Source organism: Oncorhynchus masou, chromosome 23 (assembly GCF_036934945.1).
Source record: "Oncorhynchus masou masou isolate Uvic2021 chromosome 23, UVic_Omas_1.1, whole genome shotgun sequence".
In the NCBI taxonomy this organism is placed as follows: Eukaryota; Metazoa; Chordata; class Actinopteri; order Salmoniformes; family Salmonidae; genus Oncorhynchus; species Oncorhynchus masou.
In genome coordinates this window covers 47,868,576-47,890,748 of record NC_088234.1, presented here as the reverse complement: position 1 = coordinate 47,890,748, position 22,173 = coordinate 47,868,576, and the positions used below count along the sequence as shown (strand labels likewise).

General features: G+C 43.0%; 1 long non-coding RNA gene across 1 annotated transcript in view; it reads left to right on the top strand.

The window, feature by feature from the left end:
- LOC135510960 (uncharacterized) overlaps nucleotides 1–22,173 on the top strand; it is a 48,938-nt gene extending 26,765 nt beyond the window's left edge. The window contains exon 3 of the long non-coding RNA XR_010451192.1: nucleotides 22,128–22,173. This is a non-coding gene — a long non-coding RNA (uncharacterized LOC135510960). The remainder of the gene's footprint in view (nucleotides 1–22,127) is intronic.

Sequence of the window (22,173 nt, the reverse complement as noted above, 5' to 3'; positions counted from 1 at the left end):
TCACAATTCATATGCATTGTGGGATAGAATGGTAGCTAGCTAAGTGCACGGACGCAATGCACACAACACAACATACTTTCTTCAAATTAGTTAACCACTGTAGCTAGTGATTATGATTTACATCACAATGTATTAGCTCATTTCCATGAAACAGCTACATTGGCAGTATGGGACTATGGAGCATAAATTCAATTGTTGTTGTTTTTTTGTCATCTTCAGAAAAACTGAAATACTTTCTACACAACAAACATAAGAGGATTAAAAAAACGAAAGAATAACAATAAAAATGAAACTACTAAAAAGCATCCAAAGGAAAAGGAAAGCTGAAAGGTGTGTTTTAAGATCTCTTTTAAGTACAGTACCAGTCAAAAGCTTGGACACACCTACTCATTCAAGGGGTTTTCTTTATTTTTTACTATTTTCTACGTTGTAGAATAATAGTGAAGACATCAAAACTATGAAATAAAATGTGGAATCATTTGTAAACAAAAGTGTTAAACAAATCAAAATATGTTTTATATTAGAGATTCTTCAAAGTAGCTACCCTTTGCCTTGATGACAGCTTTGCACACTCTTGACATTCTCTCAACCCGCTTCATGAAGTAGTTTTGTTTGACACTTTTTTTTGTTTACTTCATGATTCCCTACGAGTTATTTCATAGTTTTGATGTCTTCACTATTATTTTACAATGTAGAAAATAGTAAAAAATAAAGAAAAACCCTTCAATGTGTAGGTGTGTCCAAACTTTTGACTAGTACTGTTTGTATGTCCACAGTTTCGGCCCCCCTCAGGTTCTCTGGCAGGCTATTCCAGAGGCTGGGGGGCATAATAACTAAAGACTGCCTCTCCATGCCTCTTGGTCCTAGGCTTTGGGATAGTTAAAAGGCCAGTGGCAGAGGACCTGAGGGACCTCCTGGGTACATAACCCAAAAGCATGTCTGACATGTATTGGGGTGCACAATTGTGGATCGATTTAAAAACCAATAGAATAATCTTAAAATGAATTCTAAAGCTCACAGGCAGCCAGTGCAGATACCTTAAAACTGTTGTAATGTGTGCTCTTTGTCTGGTCTTGGTCAGTACCCGTGCTGCAGCATTCTGTATGTTTTGCAGTTGACAAATGGTGTTTTCTTTTGCTTGCTAGTTATCTAGCTGTGGCCATCTGGGTAGTATCAACAAGGGCTTTCTACAAAATAGCAACTTTAGTGCAGACAGCTTTGAATCTAGACCGTAAGCAATATGCACAGATGTGTTGCCAAACAAAACATTCACTGCCACCTTCTGGTTAGGACTATTTTAATAAGGCTGATTGGCTGATGACTTCCAAGGTCTTTGCTGTGTGAACAGAAAAGAGATTCACTGCCGACATTCTGTTCAGAGGTGATAAGTTCTGTCGGCAGGCAAATGTTTGACAATCCTACTGGTGTGTCTGAGCTTTAAGATCTCTTACTGTATCTAGTTATAGTTTAGCTAAACATCATCATTCAGCTACAGCCAGTACATTTGTATGAGAATTCAGAAATTATTTTGTTTAGCTAGCTAGATAGCTAGCTGTGTAGCCTATATTGTAATATGAATTACACGGTATGATAATGTTAATTGGTGGGTAAGCTTACCAGCTTCGTCTACTTCTCTGCTACTCAAATCTGGAGTTTGGACAAATAATTATATTCACATTAAAAGTTGCAGCAGTTTAAGTAACCGCATCAACGCCATTTTCTGTAACATTTTTGCAAACAACTTTCGTTTTGACCAACACCGCAACAAGTTAGTCAAAAAGTTAGAGCGTATGGGATATTCGTCTACTTCTCTGCTATTCATAGCTGTTGGCGGGAATCAAAATATTCCATACGGAACTTACGGTACAGCTGTTTTTGTAACTGAATTGCCACGTGTTTTTCAAACTTTCTCAAACAGCTGCCGTTTTGACCGCTAACACTATTACATAACACAACTTGACAACTTATGACAGCAATTACACAACTGCTTGCCATATCTAGTGACAACAACCACACAATTACATACCACAACTGCACAATTTCTGACAGCCACCACATAACTTCTGACCTCAACTGCACAATTACATACCTCAACCACATAACTTTTGACCACACATCTAACTACTTACCATATCCATACAACTTTTCACTACAACCACACAACTACTGAACCACATAACTACTGAACCAAATAACTACTGAACACAACTTTTGACCTCAACCACACAACTTCTGACCTAAACCGCACAACTTCTGACCACATCTAGCGACCACAACCACACAATGACATACCTCAACCACATAACTTCTGACCACAACCATACAACTCCTGACCTCAACCACACAATGACATACCACAACAACACAACTTCTGACCACACAACTTCTAATCATACATTTAACTACTAACCATATCCAAACAACGTTTGACCACAACTACTGAACCACATAACTACTGACCAATACTACCACAACTTCTGACAAAAATCTACTGACTTTCGATGAGAATTAAAAATTACATTTTAACACTACTTCAAATGTTTAAAGAGCTTTAGCTAGCCCCACCAACTTTACTTGTAAACTTACCATCTAGTGTACTTTTATATTCGTATTGGAGGGGTAAAGGTTCATTGTTGATATGCGAATGTTACTTGATCATGAAGCATGTTGTTAATGTTAGTTATTTAGCTTGCTTGCTAGCTAGCCGGAGTTAGCTGTGTATTCTCAGCTAATGTAATATGTACAGACGAGAAACTAAACACTAGACTTGTCTGCACATGCTTGTGGATTGTTGTATTATTCAATATTTTTTACATGTTTTAGAAGAAAACTTGCTCGGATTGTTAAATAGCTTGTGCTTACTGGCTATACTTATGGTCAATTTGAGCTGCGGACCAAAAATGTTGCCTTGCCAGCCACAACGAAAGGTAAGGATGTCATGTGAATTGAAAGTAGAAATGTCTTCTGCCATTCTGCTCCTTTCATCTCTCATAGTGGAAATAGGGCCCTAGTTCCTAGCAGTTATAATGACACATTCCCTCAGATATCAGAGGGCATTGTCAGTTGTTGTGAATAGAGGTTATCTGGCTCTGTATCTCTGGTACCTGGAGGCCCTTATCTAGGGGTCAGAGGTCATCGCTGCTGCTGTGTCCCCTGGGGCTGTGAGAGAGGGGAGATGATGACACCAATCCGTCACAATGACTTCCCCAGCTGTGAAATGAGAGAGCCTGTGCACCGAAAGCAGGGAGGAGGGTGAGAGAGGGGTGAGAAGGGCGACCTAACAGAGGCTTGCCAGTCGTTGGGAGAAAAAGGCCCCCGTCCAGACAGTTGGTTTGCTCATCTATCCGTTAAACAGCCATTTGATGTCCCCAAGATAAACAAGGATATTTACAGTGCTGGAGACCTGTGACGAGCCAGCATCGGTGGCCCCTCTTTACAGAACAGCCCCTCGGTGGGTTGTCTGGCAGATGTGTGTTTTAAATGTTTGTGTTAGCTGTGTGTGTGTGTGTGTGTGTGTGTGTGTGCCCGCGAGACAAAAGGAGAGTTGGTGTTCTCGGCCATGGTGCGTCTTCAGATCTGAGGGTTAGTGTACATGTCACATACGCTGTGTACATTAGTGTCCCACAACTGCTGTGACCCGAGTCTGCCCTTTTGACCTCAGGAGACTCTGTTCCACTGTACTTCAAACTGGCCACTCTCCCACACCACGTTCACAGTAATGAATAAGATGGTAGCTAGCTGCTTTATTTGTTAGAAGTCCCTTTTAATCAGAGTGATAAAGACGTTTCTGGAGGTTTGAATCTCTTTTCAGATGGAGACCTTCTAATTGCCTAAAGGAACCTGTGACTAGGGGAATAAAAGCAACAACGTTACTTCAAAGCATACTCAGTCATAGCATTTTGAATGTATTTTTGAGAGCGGAAGTCTGTTTTGCTGTTATATAATGAACCAAGGCAGATACTGTTATGAATATAAACTCTATTAAAATTCTTCAAAGACCTGTTTTGCTTGTTTAAGGTCCACCTTGGGCCTTCTCTCTCTTTGTGGGATTTTTCTGACACGGAAGTGCCAGCGTGACTGCTAGCTTGTTGATATGGCCGGTGGTTTCCCCCTCCATGTTTTGGTGCCAAGAGCAGGGCCTCACAGTGAAATGTAAAACACCCTCCGGATAAAGCACCCCCTCTGCTCTCCCAGGCACAGACCCACCAAACTTGATATCATAATTTACTGTAGTTCACTACATCCCCCAGCTCAGAGCCAGGCCAGGGGGGCAGACAGGCTTTCACAGCCAGGTTGAGGTGGTGATGGGGGCTGCGGGGTAGGGGGGCAAGTAGTGTTCTCAGCCTGTCAAGGCCCTTCATAGTAATCCAGGATTAGATCCCCCGCTGTGTGTGTGTGGAGGTTTTGTTTGTGTGGGTTGCATCCCCCCCTGTTTACCCGTCATCAATATCAGCTCGACAGGGAACTTATGTTAGAGTCTAATCCACTGGGGGTTGGTCGAAGAGGGCAGATGCGTTTCTCTCCCCCATGGTAACATTTACATTTACATTTAAGTCATTTAGCAGACGCTCTTATCCAGAGCGACTTACAAATTGGTGAATTCACCTTCTGACATCAGTGGAACAGCCACTTTACAATAGTGCATCTAAATCATTTAAGGGGGGGGGTGAGAAGGATTGCTTTATCCTATCCTAGGTATTCCTTGAAGAGGTGGGGTTTCAGGTGTCTCCGGAAGGTGGTGATTGACTCCGCTGTCCTGGCGTCGTGAGGGAGTTTGTTCCACCATTGGGGGGCCAGAGCAGCGAACAGTTTTGACTGGGCTGAGCGGGAACTGTACTTCCTCAATGGTAGGGAGGCGAGCAGGCCAGAGGTGGATGAACGCAGTGCCCTTGCTTGGGTGTAGGGCCTGATCAGAGCCTGGAGGTACTGCGGTGCCGTTCCCCTCACAGCTCCGTAGGCAAGCACCATGGTCTTGTAGCGGATGCGAGCTTCAACTGGAAGCCAGTGGAGAGAGCGGAGGAGCGGAGGTAACAGTGGCCATCTATAATACAGCCAACAATGTATGGGTCATTCAATTACTGAAGATGCTTAGATGGTAGAGACGTGCCAAAGACATACTGTGTTAAGTTTTGTGTTAGAAATGGTGAACTATCCATACATTATAGAAGGGAAAGGCTGTGGATCTGACTTGTCATGACCCCTCTTCCCGACAGCTAAAGGTCCCGAAGCTTCTGAGCATGTGTGGGATTCTCTACTTTACGCACATTCTCTGCTCTACTTGTTGAGAATAGGCTACTCTGGCAAATTATGTTTGTTTAATAAAGTTTGAACAACGCTGAATCAATGTCTGCAAGGTCACATAATGATAGTATTCTACATAACAGAACCGACTATAATAGCATAGTATAACGTTACTGTAAGACAAAAAATACCACCTATTTTCTTATTCGATTTCAGGGGTGATTGTGCAAATGGTCAAATTGTTTAGTCATGTGGCCAAAACTCAACAGTGTGCGCCACTATGCAAAATACAGTTGAAGTCGGAAGTTTACATATACTCCGGTTGGAGTCATTAAAATTAGTTTTTCTATCACTATCACTAAACAATTTAAAGGCAATGCTACCAAATACTAATTGAGTGTATGTAAACTTCTGACCCACTGGGAATGTGATGAAAGAAATAAAAGCTGAAATAAATAATTCTCTCTACTATTATTCTGACATTTCACATTCTTAAAATAAAGGTGCGATCCTAACTGACCTAAGGCAGGGAATTTTCACTGGGATTAAATGTCAGGAATTGTGAAAAACTGAGTTTAAATGTATTTGGCTAAGGTGTATGTAAACTTCCGACTTCAACTGTATGTGCTTCAATTGAAACTACACACAGGCAGGCTATGCTACAATTTGTTAACACCATCTACTTTAAACATTTGCTTGCTGTACATATTCAACACAATACTGTAGGCTACTTTGAAACAACACTGTAGACTACTTCGAAACCACACTGTAGGCTACTTCGAAACAACACTGTAGGCTACTTTGAAACAACACTGTAGGCTACTTTGAAACAACACTGTAGGCTACTTTGAAACAACACAGTAGGCTACTTTGAAACAACACAGTAGGCTACTTTGAAACAACACTGTAGGCTACTTTGAAACAACACTGTAGGCTACTTTGAAACAACACTGTAGGCTACTTTGAAACAACACTGTAGGCTACTTCGAAACAACACTGTAGGCTACTTTGAAACAACACTGTAGGCTACTTTGAAACAACACTGTAGGCTACTTTGAAACAACACTGTAGGCTACTTTGAAACAACACTGTAGGCTACTTTGAAACAACACTGTAGGGTACTTCGAAACAACACTGTATAACTCAAGAAGATGCATATCCAGATGAAACTGACTGAGATCAAATGGTTACGATGCAGATGCTGCATAGACATTTCACCAGGAAACAAAACCCCAAAAAATTATTCTGTGAGAAATGTGGGAGGGTGAACACAAAAATGTGTGTGTAAAACAAGCACCTTTTGCCAGTGTAGCCTGTTCTCTACGAGTAGAGCAGAGACGTGTGTAAAGTAGAGAATCCCGCACACGCGCAGAAGCTTCGGGACCTTTAGCTGTTGGGATGAGGGGTCCAGAAAAGTTGGATCTGCAGCCTCGGCTAGTCCTGGATAGACTGTTTTAGCTCGTTTTGACGGCAGGCAAATATAATTTATAATATAATTTTCAGTGCGGCCTTGAAGACCAAATGCGGCCCTCAGCAATGAGCCATGTGGGATATTTCATCAGAGAACACTGGACGCAGCATTTTTCCTAGGAAGCCTGGGTAATATGCAGCCTGTCGGAAATGTTTGGCTGTGGGTCATGGGTGTCCATGCCTCTGATATGAAATGGACTCAGGAGATGCAAACACCTGTGTTTGGCAACAGGTTGAATCTCCCTGGCCCAGCTTGTGATGTGTGTCAGTTCTGACCTAGTTACCAAAGTTTGTTTCCTTTTGTGAAACAGGCCTACACTACCATCATAATACTGACTCTATAAGAGAGAACTTCAAAAGGCTAGCTATTTCAGTAGGCTTGGAGACAACCTCAGTGAATTGGAAGCTTAAAGATAGGCCTCTTTATCAGTATTTGCCGTCACGCTTGAGCCTCCTGTGATTACTGAGGTGTGGTGACATGGATATCCCAGATTATGAGGGCTAACAGAGAGCTGTGTTGGACACCACTGTGTAGCCATGGTGGATTGGTCTCACTCCAGCGAGCCAAAATGGATTCCATGACTCACTAGCTTGCAGCACCATACCTATGTGGTTGTAGTTTGTAGTGGAGGTGGGCACTGCAGTAGTGATGGGGGAGTTTGGTCAGGGGTTCTGCTTGGCCAATCTGAGATGCAGGGCTGAAGAATGGCAGGCGTTGCGCAGGGGAACCCATTGTGTTCTGGAGATAATAATCAGACAGCATATGGTTTGTGAGCCCATGTGGTCACCAGCTCCAGCATTATCAGAGAAAGGCCCACTTCTATATCCTGGAGCTTCCTTTGTCCGGAAATGTCAAGATTTGAATTATCACCCCAAGGAATCCGGTGCAGTTCGGTATTGTTTTATTAGAGTTCATTTCTGGCCTGGGGTCCATATTTCATGGTTTGAAGTCTATAATTCCCGGTGCATGACCAGAGATCACCCCAATGTCATATACCCCCACTCCTTTCATATTTTACATTAAAAGGCCTTATTTTACACAGTCATGGATGATGACTGTGGCCAGATGATCCACCAGACAATCGTCATAATTGGATCTGGTGAAGTAGGGAGAAGTAGTTGGAGACTGATTGGACGGGCTTGAGGCATATGAATGATGTAATACTTCTATAACATGTCTCGAACGTGGGAAGGCTGTTCTTGAGCGTGATCAAACGCTCATGCATTTTGATGTTAAGCAGAGAATTAAATCATCCTCATTGTCCTCATAATATACAATAGGTAATATTGTTGAAAAAACTCAACCTCTATCATCTAGATGTTCTCAGCGCAAATCATTTTCTGACTGATCAATTCAGAAATTCCCTGAGCTTTTCCTCCTCTTTTCAGAAACCTGAGGCTGTACCTACCTGAAGTTTTCTCCTTTGGCCTGTGAGTGGAGCCTGTTGAGCCCCTAGAGTAGAGTGTAAGATGGAGGCTGGACATGTTTTCTCTGAAGAGCTGACTTCCTCGTGTTTTGGAATGCCCTGGAGCAAGTGTTCCTTATGGGAGTTCTCTGAAATGAGACATGCCTAATTTCTGCTGTGGACTGTGAGAGAGTCCATATGCTCCAGTTAAATTGGATATGGAGACAAACAAGGCCTGTTCCTTGTTTATTGATGTTGTATAATGTTTTTTGAGTGTGCGTGTGTACATGGAGGGGGTCACTACGCCACAGAGGTTTATTATTGTGTGTGTAACGTGACGGGTCTCTTCAGACTGTTGTGTATGTGCTTTACGCAGCCATTCAAACCTATTAGTTAGACAGTGTTTTGACATCCATTTCGTAGATCCACTTTAGAACATCACAACACTCTTTTGGTTGAATCAATACACAAATAATGTATGCTTTGTGGAGCCGTGAACTTTGGTGTGTGTGTGTGTGTTTAAACAGAGCTGTTTCAGTCCCTTTCTCATTCTCTGGCCTTTTTCCCACATTGCATGGAACTACAGTGGAATAGGTTCCCAGGTGGAAACAGATCTCTGTCCTGTCTCCCAAAGGGAGTGTGAGCTGGAATCTATGCACCTTGATTGACTCTCCTGGAATGCAAAATCTGATTGAAACCTATCCACCTCTTTGTCCATGTCACCCATATCCATGGAGAACAACTGCTGTTGGCAGGGCAGGCCCAGAGGCCCATAGCAACCCTACCTGCCAGTCTGAGACCAGCGCCAGCAGTGTTTTTGAGAGAGACCAGTAGGCAGGTTTAGGACTTGTTTGGTCTATGGGAGAGATCCAGTCTCAGGGGGACCCTTGGTCTACTCCAAGTTTGGGTTTCAGGGGTTCACAGCTGGGGTGGCATGTGCAGGGTATAGGGGTGATTTGAGGTTTGCAGAGGTAAATGCCTGAGCATTCAGTGGATATGAGAGGCAGATGAAGATCACAGCAGGTCTGTCTTCTGTGTAGCAGCGGAAGACATCTGGAAAGAGAGAGAGAGAGAGAGGTGGATGTTTGTATTGACAGAGCAGGTTCTGGGAACTGACTCTGGTCAGTGTTGTCTGTAGTTACGGCCAGACAGGGACAGATGAGACAGATGAGAAATTCAGCTTTTAAAAATCTCTACAGATTTAGAATGAATGGCGCCTCCCCTTTGACATCCCCATGACGACATGACGCAAATATAGAACAAAGCCAGAGATACTCAAAAAGATTCTGCCGTTCTCAGAAATATGAACATGCCACCGTCCCATTTTGATTACGAATGGAGTCCTCAAACTTGTTTTAACCTAAAATATTGAATCCAATAATAACCTGATAATACCCCCCCCCCCACCCCCACCCAAACACACACACATACACACCTGAAAACGTTACGTTTTATTTGGTGCCACACAGAGCTTATCTTTATTGTGGTCCTTTACTCTCGTGTGGTTGTACAGGATTATCATTTAGAGATGCAACCCAGAGGGGTGAAGAAAATGTTATCATGCCCCTGGCAACAGTCCTTAACTAAGCAATAGGGATCGGTGCTAATAGCGGTAACAATTTACAAGCAGCATTAGGCATGGTTCATGTTTGATACTGTTTTGTTTTTGCTCAGTTTTATGAGACAAATCTCAGAACCTCTGTTCCAGCTGAAAGGGAGGAGGGAGTAGTGAGGAGGGGAAGGGGGAGATGGGGTTCAGGGGGGTTGTGGTTGAAGGAATGTGAGAATGTCTTGTCAGTCATAACTCCACTCTGCTGGACGTACGCTTGTGTTTGCGGCCAAGTCTGTTTTTCCCATTTAGGCTTCCACCTTCTCGAGGACGAAACCTGATGCTTCGTGTGATTTGGGTTTTCACTTTGTTTGTCTTTGCTGTGGACATGTCATCCTTCATCAGGCCTGTGTTTATTTTGATATTCTGTTTGGGGGGGGGGGCGGGGTGACAGAAATAGACAATTGATTGGGCACAGTCTTGATATTTCTCAGGGGAAGTGCAGTGATATCCTGTGGTCTGAAGTCCTCCATCTTGGTCTGAATGTGCTTGGTCATAATTTGTGGAAATTATATAGCAGCACCAATAAACATTCTTTATGGGAAAATACAGAGTGACTGACCCGAGCTTCGTAGACAGACCGGGACATAATTCTTTATTTCTCAGAAGCCATACTAGACCACTTTTCTTTGCGCAGTTCTTATTTTCATTCCCTCACAGGTATATGTCTCAAACTCAACATCACTTCACAACGATATTAATGGAAAATGAATTAATTAATGGAAAATCTCCACCCAAAAACTATTCGTCCATTGTTGATATAGTCCCAAAATGTTTTGCTTGTCAGCAATCAAGTTTTGAAGATACAGTTTAACTTTCAAAATACAGAAATCATCCCCGTAAGATGTATTCTGTATTCTGGTGGAAATGTCCTTTTAAGCGATTAAGTTAAGTGTTGCTGCATTGTTTTGAAATGTTAGTAGATTGTTTACAGCCACCACAGCTGTGTGTTTGATTAATTTGTTTGGCCACAGGATCCACTGCTTTGACTAATGAGCCCGATGACAGTTTCCAACACATTTCCAACACATGAGCCTCAACTTGTGACATTGCGGTGTCCACGCTAATGACAAACAGCAGACTTAGTGCAATGGACCTTTTCTCACTACTGACATTGTAACATACTGTAGATGTGGCTGCATACCTGTGGTTGGAGCACTGGATGCTTTTTTAATTCTAGCTCTTTTCTGACTTTCAGGGTCCTCTGACAGAGTGAGGCAGGGGGACATGAGGGACGGGGCAGTTTGTAGACAGGGTATTATTTCAGAGTATCCGAAGGCCAAGCTTTGCAGCAATTTTTCTGTGAGGCAAAATAGGCCCGGCAGGAGCTTCGATAGAATCAGAAGCTCATCTTACTGTTCTCCGAGCTGCATGAACACTTCAAGGACTCGGTGCACATTGGTGTCCAACTGGTAATAACTCTAGCATCGGGGCTGGATACATTCTGGTGTACATGGAGATAACCCCAGGCACTGGCCGTTAGCTTTATTACCTCTGACAGTCTTTACTGCTCAAATATCAAACACATAGAGATACAAATCTTTTAAGACAGGGTAAAATATTTTTGCTCGTACACTGTTTTTCCTTTCTAGATTTGTAGGCCTACAATTCCGGGTTGTTCCTCTTATAATCAAACTCAGGCTGTGTTGTGGTCACTTTAAGCAGGTAAGATTTGAGTTGTTTATACCACTGCTGCCTCTGTTTTTCTAATTATCCAATACTCATTTAAAGCCCCTTTTAACACTGCTCGGTGTGTAGTGTAAAGCTGGCCAAATGCCAACCCTTGGTAAAGACGCACATGGCACACATGGTAAAGACATTGAGTTCTTCCCCATTTATTTCAGCAATGCAACCAATGTCTGCTCTCGGAGCTTCTGTTTTAATAACTTCAAGCACGGCAACCCCCCCCCCCCCTTCTTTCTCTTGTAACCCTATAGGAAGAGGCATTGGCTCCTAAAATCCACATTGCACCTCATTTTTGCTCTTGGCAGCAGAGTCGTTGGTTATGAATTGAAGTGGGGATTGAGCCTCCAACCCGGTGGTCCTAGGAGAGTTCTGATGTCTGTGCTATGTCACATTACCAGTGTGTCTTAGCTGGGTGGATGCATGTGTCTAACTCAGCACTGAAAGATGAGAGAAGTCGTTATGGAAGTGGAACCTCAGGGAACCTAACAAGCTTGTTTTGGTTGTTTTAAGAGCTAGAGAGATTATGAATATGACTAATATGCCATGTAGAAGTCAAGCTGTGATTTGGACCAAATTATGATATATGTCAGCAGCACACTGAGATATATGGAGCACTGATGTCATATATAATATGCTAACTGCAGCAACCCTTGGTGGTCACAGCCAAGAAAAGGTTCTTCGCAGTAAATCCATAATGTCAGCTTGAAAAAAACGAAGGATTATAAGAGTAAACATCAACTGCATGGTTTTACGTATTCATAACTCTTGAAACTCTAGAATTGTATGCATAAGTCATTTGCAGACATGACAAAATATTCCATAGATATGTCTTGGCGACCTGTTGATATGGCTTATGTATCGTACCTTACCTTGTTTGTTTTTGTAGGTCTGTTTTTACAGGGGTCAACTGTTGATTCATTCATCAGATTTTGAAAACAATAACACACACCTAGATCACGTCTCAAATCCATCTCTCAGCAAAGCCGTCAGTGGATATGCATACACATTAGCCCTGAAAGGATGAATGGAGGAATGCTAGCTTGCATAATGCATTTACTGTTGAAAGCATAAAACATTCCAAAGTGCTCAAATGTTTTGTCCCCCGTGGTAGAGATGTTGTTTTAACTTGACCCACATTGCCATTTGTCTTGGGTAAATAATGTTTGCGGGTCAAGGAGTGCTGGGGTTTCCTCTCATTGACGCCTCCTGCCTGTGTGGACAAGGGGAAGAGCATGGCGCTTTGTTGTTGCTAGCTACGTACTGTAGCTAACAGTCGTATGTTCCATGGCCCACCATGCAGATGTGCCAGGTCTATTATTAAAAAGCTGTAAGAGAGGAAGTACTGTACATTAATGTTATTGTTCCTAATCCAAAATCTAGGTACTGGCATTGAGGTAACCTTTAGGCGGCAAACTATTTGGACAGATTGACATAAGCTTCCCGAGATAATATCAAGTCCTAAGCATTTTATTTGGGGAAGTAGGCATGGTAAATAATCGCAATTAAACAATCAGATGAGAGGAAATCAAGAGAGCCCTAACAGTTTCCCTATCATAAGCTTTTTGCTCCAGTAATTCTTTGCTAAGCATTGTATTTAGCTCTACAGTACTATACCAAATCCCTCCCAATAAACCCTAGCAAACAGAGCACTTGGTCTGCCCTTAAACCTCTCCACCTCTGACAAAACTAAACTCACCCACTTTGGGCCCCGGTCCAAAAACTACAGGATAATGTCCAAATAACTCCTGATGTTTTTAAACATAAGCAAATGAAATGTAGCTGCCACGTGCTCTCCCAGCCATGCATTCAAATCACTCCAATGAGTTGTTTCCTTTGGCTGATAACAAACAGCTTTAGGAAGTGCGCAGTGCATGACATATAGGTTTTCATGACGGGCCCGTGGACCTGTGAAGGTTATTTAACAGCTACATTAAGGCCTTCTAGGGTTACAGTGGGAGCATCCTTGAAGGCGTTGAGGAGGCTTTTCCGGAGTTCGCTGGTGAAAGCTCCTGAAACACAGCACGTATTTGCTCAGTGGACTTTCCCCGTTTCCCGCGGTCCCTCCCTGTTTTAAAGTAAGTAAGAGCCTAATTTCTTTAACATCTGCCGGATTATGCAGGTGTTAGTACAATCCTATCCCTTTTGTTGATCATAGCTTTATTTGTGTGAGCCTGAACTGCAGACCAGTAGCTGTGGTGTTTTAAGAAGGTGAGGTTGCCCTCCATTTCACATTCCTGTCTTTTCAAAGGCCTCCTCTGGCAATGAAGTCCAATCGCTTCCCCCCCCCCACCCCACTGTGCCACTTTGGGGTCCTGTTAATTCATGGCCTTAAAGTTCAACAACCGCTCCGTCTGTACAAAAGAAAATCAAGTCAGCTTGAATGAAACTTCAGTACAATTTGAATGCAAACCCGCTATTAAGTCAATGAAAGAGGAGACAGGGTGAACCCTCATTAAAACCAATGCTCAGTTGCAAAAGCCTGATGGTGTATTTCCAATGATTATGTGAATTAGCAAGTCAGGGAAATGTAACCTAGTATCCTGCAGCACTGCTGTTTAACCTAATTGTCTAATGACATAGTTTATGCTTTAAATGTATGTTTCAGATGCTCTGGGTACAGTGTTAGTTACATAGTGTGGCAGCCAGTAGGGAGTTGTACTGCCACTGACTAGAGTGGATTACTACGAAGCAAGCTAGATCTACTCAGGCTTTTATAAAGCTAGCTTCACATTCCAGGTCAGGCTTCAGCCATACTACGGTGATGGATATTGCTCGCCCTCTTGCTGCCAACTCTAGCAGGCTTGCAATGTCGCACATGGCTAATCGAATGGCACCCTCTTAATTGAGACAATGCTGAAACATAAATCCATGGGTGAGTCAGTGCCACATTTTAATTTTCGGTGAATGAAAGAAAGGTTATCTTGCAAATTCAGAAGGCAATGGTGTGAAATAGGCTTTTCTAAGTGCCGTCATTGGTGTGCTTATCACACTCCTATCGCACCTTCTGTGGAACAGCTTGTTGCCATATAGTTTAATCAATAAAATGGTTTTGGAACCTCTTATCCTGGCAATTTGACTGTTAAACTCATGGGTATACTAACAATGGCTGCCAGTCTTGACTTGAATGGGAACTGCCATCTATGGATCATGTTTCTGCTATGGTTGGTTGCTTGACGCTACAGAAGGTGGTGCGTATGGCCCACTACGTCACTGGGGCTGAGCTCCCTGCCATCCAGGACAACTATACCATTCTTTGCGTGAGGGAGGCTATCTGATTACATTGGTCCCCAACTCGTGGTCTAGAAACTTCATTCAGGATAAATGTATTAACCTACCCCAGAGCAGGTTATTTCTGAAGGATTCATTGCCATATAAAAATGTGCCTGGCTAAAAGGTGAGCCACTTTCATGGTACCGTGAACTCAGTTGACCAAAGTCAGTCACCTCGCTAACTTCTCAAACCTGGTTTGTGGGATTGGACTCAGAGCAAGATTTCTGATAGGCGGCTCATGATAGGCAATAAAAGCTCTGTTTTGAATTTACCCTATAAAAAGGTTACAACCTAAATTAAAATGTTCAGCAAATAACTTGCAAACAGAGCTACCTGCTCACTCAGGCCTTGCGCGAAACCAGCAGCTGATAAGTGTGGTGGCTGATCGAGAAGCCAGCCACACCCTTAATGAGCCTTTTGAAGTCAGCTGTGCCTGTGTTCTCATGCCAGTGGGTGCATACCAGGCTGACTAAATGGCTTGTGGTGCTGGTGCCCCTCACGGCGCCACACTTCCTTCTCATGAGGAAGGCTCGTAGATCACCCATCCCAAGGCTTCAAGCTGATGGGTGCATTCCAGGCTGACCACATGGCTTGTAGTGGTGCCCCAGTAGTAGGGTAGAGGATTTCTTCTGTGGCAGCCCCAGTGGCACATGACTTATTTAAGGCATAAGGGCAGTGACTGTGCAGGCTCTTCTGGTTGACACTGAACAGGCTAGCAGCAAGTCAGCTCCAGCAGACCACCATGGAAGGAAAGTCTTCTTCTGCAGAGTGAGTGATAGAACCTGCGCCACGTCCTTAACTGTGGTTTGGTGTGGTCGCAACTATTGTAACTGAGTCAATCGTCTTCAGTAAGACCGCATGGGCATCAGGATTCATGAGGACGTGGGCATCATTTTCACTGTTAATCCATTTCACAGCTGCCACACCAGTCATCACGACAGCAAGGGCACAGAGTCAAATGGTGTGTGATTTCTCCACGCCATTCATACAGACCAGGGAGGTCTTCAAGGACACTAGTAGACTTATTGGGAATAGAGGGAGATCAAAAGTGCTCCACTGTTCATCTTCAGCCCAACAATTCTTCTCCTAAAGGTAGAAGCGCATGACATCAACTGCCTTTAGTGACCATTTCAGATAGTGCTTGCTGTATGCATGTAATTCCACTCACTTTTTGGTTAATCTTACATGAAGTCCAGAAGGAACCTTGCACCATTTTCTTCCAGCCACTCACACACTATACTTGCAGTTATCTTGTCTTTGCCATCTAAACCTCCAAGGAGCAATGTACCAGAAACACAACTTAGCTCAAGGTCATCCGGTAGAGCTCTGCCAGCAATTTCCACTGAATGTGGAAGCCAGTGGGGAGGTGTGGTGCCACTGACCAGAACTAGGCTAGGTTTCAAATAGAGGGTAAATTCAAAACAAAAGCACTTTTATTGCCAAGAAGGTTACAACCTAAATGTTCAGCAAACAGAGCTACCCATGCTCTGAGGCCTCTCTCTCTCTCTCGTGAGGGAACCCAGCAGCTGAAAAGTGTGGTGGCTGATTGAGTAGCCAGCCACACCCTTAATGAGCCTATTGAAGTCAGCTGTGCCTGCGTTCATTTTCAAGCCAGTGGGTGCGTTCCAGGCTGTCTACATGGCTTGTGGTGCTGGTGAGGGCATTCATAGGAACACCAAAATACTAATGTACAGCAGCCTACATTTATAGTATCTTTCATCACTAGACATGCAAAACCATTAATAAACTGCAAGTACATACAGTACTCACAAGTCAAAGGCGGATGGGTACAGCTATCTGAGGGTGTTCAAATAGATTACATATGTCAAACTCATTCCACAGAGGGCTGAGTGTCTGCTGGTTTTCGCTCCTCCCTTGTACTTGATTGATGAATTAAGGTCACTAATTAGTAAAGAACTCCCCTCACTTGGTTGTCTAGGTCTTAATTGGAAGGATAAACCAAAAACCCACAAACACTAGGCCCTCCATGGAATGAGTTTGACACCCCTGAAACAGATCCTGCTCTTGGAATTTAACCAGAACCTGTAATTGGAACTAGATTCCACTGGAGCCACAATTCATTTGTTGCTTTTTCAAGTCCATGATTTAAATAGAGGAAAATATGGCGGTTGTAGAAACAAAGGGAGATTTCTGCACCTCTCCAATAAACCACTCACTTCAATGGAGTGGAGGAAGCCTTTCTGCCCAGTCTGGAGGGCTGTTCAACTTTTAAATGTATTGCTCTCCCTCCCGAGAGCAATTTGGGAGAATAATGGTAAAGTCAGATTAATGGTGGCTTTTCTGGCACAAACACAATGGCGTCTTTGTGGTGATCTGCTTTAAGAGGCACTGTGTAATTATTTAATCTCAGGCTTAGTGACGTTCTCTGGTCCAACAGTTGTTTGGGAAAATATTTCAGTCTCAACCAAGCCAATCGGCATAGGTGTGCTCCCATTTTCTCTCTTTCAGACATTCCAGGAATGGTGATGGACTGAATCAAGATGTTTTATTTGTGTGCAGAAAGTAAAAGACAGGTCCTTTCAAACTTTTTAAACTTGCAACCAGGGACTCCCATCATATGTTAGTAAAAAAAATGAAGTCACGTTTTGTCTTGTCATGAGGTGAATAATAATTACAAAGAGAAGTAATCAACATTTTAAAATCAATAGATTTGTTAGACAGTTTCATCACTTTGACCTCTACATTTAATTGGAAAATGATGTGTAAACATAGCTTTCTAGCTAATATGCTATCTTGGCGGTGTAGAGACATTTTTTGCTGTTGTAAAGCTAATTACCAGCAATTCTACACAGTTTGGCATGAAGCTGAGAGACAATTTTGCAGTTTTAAAGCTAATTTATTGAAAATCTATACATTTTTCCATGGCTAATGTTGTGTTCCTCTGCTCAAACACAAAATCAATGGTCATGTGTCCTGAATGCCCTTTTTATGTTTAATTCTACCTGACTGTCTAGCTTTTATTTGATTGTTACTTCTCAAAGATGGTATTATTTAACATATATATATATATATATATAGTTCAATATCTTTTCTGCATGCTTTCCATCTGGTCGTTTAAGTTGACACTGAAACAGTTTTTCCATCCACTTAGATGGCCAGTGGTAATTTAGACAGGCCTACTGTGATCGGTGTTACCCTGCTTTGATAACCAACAACAGAAAGTCATTCTTATTACATTGGTAATTTACTTCGCAGCATTTGAAGATTTTCTCATGGTCTTATATTGCAGTGCTTTTACATGTATTCATCAATCTGGCCACTTCTCTCTGCACAGACACACTTCGCTCTGCACACTGTACAGTATGTAAACCATTGGAGGGGGTGGGGCATTTAAATGGGGTACACCATTTGGTTCCCCCACTCCCCCTTAGCTTATTGACTCTTTATCTAAAGTTATTTTCCAATGGCTTCCATGTTCCATGGTAACTAATGGAGCCAGAGTTCCCCATGCATCTACACTCACCTTTTCGCCATGAACAAGCTTATACACTAAACGGCACATAGGAAATGTGTCTGGATGTGTATGTTTGTGTTCCATTTGAAACGTGTACACAATATTCTGCTTTTGTTGGATGGCCAAAGCAATATCACTCGTGGGGTTTAGAAGTCATTTCTCAGTAGTAGTATAGAGCATCTTTTCATGAACATTGGCCTCCCCTCTTTTCACTGTGACATTTTCTCATAACACGACGTCAGCGAAGCATGAGCCAAAAAAAATCGCTTGCGCCTTTAAAACTATGAGCCATGTTTAACAAGGCAACAAACCTACAAGGGCTCCTTGTGAACGGGTCTGTGAACTGTCCCCTTTGGATACACTGAGTGGATGGCGGGACGTCTGTCTTGGATCTCTCTGCTTAACTTTGGCTCCCTCTGGCTTGCTGTCTACTGTTCTAGACATGCTGTCTTTTCACATGGACTCTCTCCCCAGGATCAGCTGAAATGAGCAGAGGAAGGGATTTGTGATGAACTGTTGATTTGTCTAAACGTGATATTTTTGTGGAGCACTGGGAACCTGATAGGGCCGTTGTTAGCGTTTATTGGTTCCCTGTGGATGGCAGAGGTGCAGAGGTGCAGGCAGAGGCCAATCCCATTCTTTAAAAGAAGTCAACTAATCTCCCACGCCTTTAGGACAGCCGCATATCCACGAGAAGGTTTATATATATACATATGACAAGGTTATATATAACCATAGTGAAGAGGCATGAATTTTGCAGAATGATTTTTCCAGATTTCAATAAGAGGTGGACGTTTTTCTCTCATTGACAGAGGTGCAAAAGTTCAGTCCCTTTTTATTCTTCAACAGTTACAACCCCCTGAGTAAATCCTGTCCTCTGTTTGCATAATTGTAACTGAAAAAGTGTAAAAGTACATTTACAGAGAGCAAAATTTATTGACTGTTACTGCAAAGTATTAGTTTCCCCTCAAAAATCAGGGAATGTGAATGTTTCGTGTCTTGAACATTATGCGATTTATGATAGCCCTTCGGTGTGTGTGGTAGAGCAAGTTCTGTTGATAATGAAATCTGACCCTTTTTCTGCCCAAAATAGCATCGTTAAATTATCACCTGGCTGTGGCACACACCCTGTTGTACTTTTGGCTATTGAAAGCAGTGCCCCCTACTGGTCCCTCCGACAACACTTCCAGCATCAACCTGTCCTGGATGATCTTTAATAAAAGTGCCGAACAACCATATCCAGCCCGGCTTTAAGATGCAACAGGATGAGAGCAAGGGTGTTCTTTTTCAGCATTAGCACTACCACGGTCCATTCAATAGCATGGCTCCAGACTTTCCACAGCACAAAGCTGACTTTTTCCAATGCTGCAAGGTTCTCACCCTAAAAATGTCCAATGAGACTGACCCCTGGGTATTGGCTATATCTTACATAAGGCTAAAACAGACAGTGCCCTTAGACTGCAGCCTATTCCATATCACCCCGTGGTTTCTTCCATCTGGTCTAGTGTATTGGAAACTTTCTACTACCCTTACAGTACATTTCACATTTGTGCCGGCCACTTGTTTACAAGGGCAATTGGAGAAGCAGGGAATCCAGGAGATTGGCTCAGGAAGAGGGGGTTGGGAGGGTATTTTCAGCACCGGAATTCTGTGGGTTATTCCTGGATATATATCGCAGGACATGGATCATCTCAAGATGGTAACCCACCTGCCCATAGGCCTCTGATCCAGTGTACTCAACCGACACGAAAGGTCATGTGAATTTAGCCTCAAGCTAGGGATATGACAGCCTTTTTGAAGTTTTGAGTTATTGTGGATGGATATGAAAATGTCCCCCACCCCTAAAAAAAAGTATGTGTTTTGGTTATTAGTTTTGAAGGAGGAGGTGACACTGAAACTTTCATTGTGCAGAGAGAACAAGCTTTGTGTCTGTTGTGGAGTTGAAGACAGACATTACTATCACTCAAACCAAAACTCATTGTCACTGGCGGTCGGTGCTGTTTAAGATGAGGGAGGACATTTATTATTTAATTTGCATGGCCTTATTTCTATTACAGCATATTGGATGGCTGTCATTCACATTCCATTCACCCAGTTCAACGTAACAGCGATAGGTTTAGGCTACTACATGATACTCAAATTTTCCCTATACCCATCATGAGGTTGCTACAACCTAGCCTATGAATGAAGGTTTACAACGTAGGTGCCCACAGGGTGAGACAGACAGTGACACATTCAATTCTGCCTTGCACACTTTTGCCTGCATCTAGTTGATATAGGATGTAATCATTATTCCAACAGTTGCAAACAAGAGTTTCTATTGGACAAATTCAAGTATGTTTATCCCTGTTTCGTTCCATTTGCTTCCATTTAAGAACCGTTTTTCATCTGAATTGGCGGAATGATAGTAGTAGTTAGTTAATAGAATTAACACGTTAGTAAACCCACTACAATCATGCAGTAACGTTACAGTGTACAGTCAGTAAGGAGTGACAATAAATGAGTAAAACCAAAAGCTTACCGTGACTTGGAAGTGTTCCAGTGTTGTCTGATAGTCATAGCCAGCTAGCTAACATAGCATCCCTCTGTTTGAGCAGGGTGTTTGAGTAGGCTAAACTAGCTAGCTGCATTTGCTAGCTAAGTAAGTGAAACTGGAAGTGAACAAAAGGGACAATCTCTCTATCTCTCTCTTGCTTCTCCTTCATTTTGGAAGAAATTAATTTGCTCAAAACTGTTCAACTATTGTCTTTCTCTCTTTTTATGTGCTACGGTGCTAGCTAGCTGTAGCTTATGCTTTCAGTACTAGATTCCTTCTGTGATTCGGTGGACATAATTTCAGTTAATTCCTCAAAAGATCTGATAGGTTGGAGGATGTCCTCCGGAAGTTGTCTTAGTTACTGTGTAAGGGGGTGGGAACCATAAGCCTCCGAGGTTTTGTATTGAAGTCAATGTACTCAGAGGAGAACGGAAGCTAGCTGTCCTCCGGCTGCACCATGGTGCTACCCTACAGAGTACTGTAGACCTTCATTGCAAAAAGTGTGTTTTAATCAATTATTTGGTGCCATTTGAATATATTTAGTATAGTTTTATCTAAAAAGGATAACTTTTAAAATGTTTTACTATTCTTATTTTTATGAAATTCACTGAGGAGGATGGTCCTCCCATTCCTCCTCCGAGGAGCCTCCACTGCCCAGTGTTGGGTAGATGCTTGCCCTCTGAACTATTTATTTTAAGTGGTGAGGGACGGGACACGCCCAAGAGATTGCATGTAGACATGCAACATTATACATCCATTTCCGACCGCAACCAGCTTCTTACATAAGTAGGACAACAGGTGTCAGTCGCAGTTTGACAGCATTTAGCTCGACTGAAGAGAAGCTTGGTGCTTGGCTTGCTCGATATCATTGCATCGAAACAACTTCCTCTTTTATGTGTGTGTCTGTCTGTGTTGCATGTGTCGCCTTTGGCCCGTAGCGTGTAAAGCTTTGTCCTCAGCACCCCTGCATTGTATTACTGGAGTTGTGTGGGCGCCATCACATGGGCTATATTTGCAGTGCCATGCCTTTGTACCAATGCTGTCTGTAGATGTCCCAGAGCGGCCTGCCGACCTGGCCAACAGGATGTGATGGTGAGCCCAGAATGCTGCTTGAATCAGATTCCATGCTTGCTTCCCCATGCTTACGTGCTGAGGGTTTAGGCTTTTGCGTCTGGGGCTGCTCACCCCCATAATAATTATCGGAGCACCCCAAAATGTTTGCTCCGCCCATCAGTAACTCCGCCTTTGCTGGATGGGCGTGGTTTGGCGAGCATCCCATCTCTTAGCGTTGTGCACGAGCTTGCAACGCAATGCTTCATTTCTGTCTTTTTTAATATTGGCTTGGTATGAGTAGGCCCAGCCTGGGTAAAGGGATATTGCTTTAGTGGGTGTGGAGCGTAACCGGTGACTAACTGCCGGTTGTTTCTCAACCAGGGCGTCCTGGGTCGAGGGGAAAGAGAGGTCGCAATGGTGATCCAGG